Raw genomic sequence first — 1,742 nt, forward strand, 5'->3', positions numbered from 1 at the left:
TGTGGATTGTGGAGATGCTCTTTGAAGATCTTCAGCATCTCTTTGCTCTCCCACACAGCCACTCTGCAAGTTTTGTCCTTCATAGGAAGCCCTTTGCTTTTCTCAGCAAAATGCAGAATGGCTTGCCTTGAAACACTTATCCTGTTCCCCTCCACTGGGATGGCTGTGGAATCCACACAGCATGGAACGGCATTAAAACACCTGGGATGCTGCAGGGCAGAGAAACTATACTAGCTCTTCTAAGGTCAGCTTCTGAGCCACCTTCTATGGTGTCAAGACAAGTAGAAGTCCTCTCTCCTCACTTTAAACCCACAGTCATGTGACAGGGGCTGGTACTCGGTAGAGTTAAGTCTTATCTTTTTTTGTCATTGTCCTCTGAGTGGTAGGAACGCCGCATCAGCTTTCCTCATAGAAGGATATGACAACCTGTGGGCGCTTGACATTGGCTTCCTTGGCAGGGACCAGGTCAGTCTCATCAGAGTTCTTCCATTTCCTCAGGAACATGAGCTCTTCACTGGAGTCTGCAGCTCCAAACCCCAGGCAAAATCCTCGTGGCTTTTCTGGATCTTCTTTCTTCTTCTTCGGTCTACTTTCTTCTCCCTTATCCTCAGAGTCAGAGTCAGCTTTGGGCTTGCCTCCCTCTGACTAATCTGTCTCAAGAGCTGGTTTCTGTGACTGAAGAAACTCAGCAAGGAGGTCAGGGCAACCCAAGTTCTCTTCTGGCTCCCGTGTTGCCCTCATCCGAGAACCTTCCACTTTGGGAAGTACCCCGCTTTGCCCCTTGGCACTCCACGGTCAGGAACTTTTCCACCAATATTCCTCTTCCTCCTCTTCTAGCACCTCCTCCACTTTCTTTTTGTGTTGTTTTTCCCCCCACAGTCCCTGCCAGCTTTCTGGCGTAAAGGGTGACACTGCTCAGAGCAGCGCCGGAGAGCTGGAAGGGAATAGGTGCTATGCTCCTGGCGCGTAGTGTGCATGGGTCCAGCCAGCCTGTGAGTGGCATCCACAAAAGCAATAAGCCAGTGACCGCAGTCAAGCCCCTGAGGAAGCATCATACCACAGGCCCTGGCTGTACAAAATACTTCACTACAGTGATTTCTGACAGGATTTTTTTTTTCTCTGAATTTCTGGCCTGTGCGTCCTCTGTCTTTTATGATTAAAGTTGGTTTTGGATTTCATTTATTCTCTTTGGCTGCTAGGTGTTCCCAAACTCTGGGCTTGGGGCCTATGTTCAATGAGTGATACTCTTTTTGGCCAACATTTTAAATTGGACTTAAACACTCTCTAACATGAACTACACACACACACACACACACACACACGTATGCATGCACATACCCACACATACACATACGTATCTTTTAGGCTAATATAGTTCTCTGCATGTTGTATACCATACCTACACCTGTTGCCATGGAGTCAATTCTGACTCATAACGACCCGATAGGACAGAGTTGAACGGCTCCATAGGGTTTCCAAGGAGTGCCTGGTGGATTCAAACTGTTAACTTTTGGTTAGCTGCTTGAGCTCTTAACCACTGCATCACCAGGGTTCCCTGCAGGTTGTAAGACACTTAATTAAAATGTTTCTGTACTGAAATGTCGTGGTAAATAACATAAGCCTTAGATTGGATGTCCCTGGATTTAAATCTCAGCTTCACCCTTTACAAGCTGTTTGGAAAAATCACTCCTCCTTATCAAGCCTCAATTTCTTCCTTTGTAGAGTTGAGATAATTCACCCTG

At 46.9% G+C, this 1,742-nt stretch overlaps 1 pseudogene; it reads right to left on the reverse strand.

Moving 5' to 3' along the window:
* Positions 1-352: 352 nt before the first annotated feature.
* Positions 353-1,003, reverse strand: LOC101343653 (chromobox protein homolog 1 pseudogene; annotated as a pseudogene).
* Positions 1,004-1,742: the final 739 nt, after the last annotated feature.

This window comes from Trichechus manatus, unplaced genomic scaffold (assembly GCF_000243295.1).
Source record: "Trichechus manatus latirostris isolate Lorelei unplaced genomic scaffold, TriManLat1.0 scaffold00203, whole genome shotgun sequence".
NCBI lineage: Eukaryota > Metazoa > Chordata > Mammalia > Sirenia > Trichechidae > Trichechus > Trichechus manatus.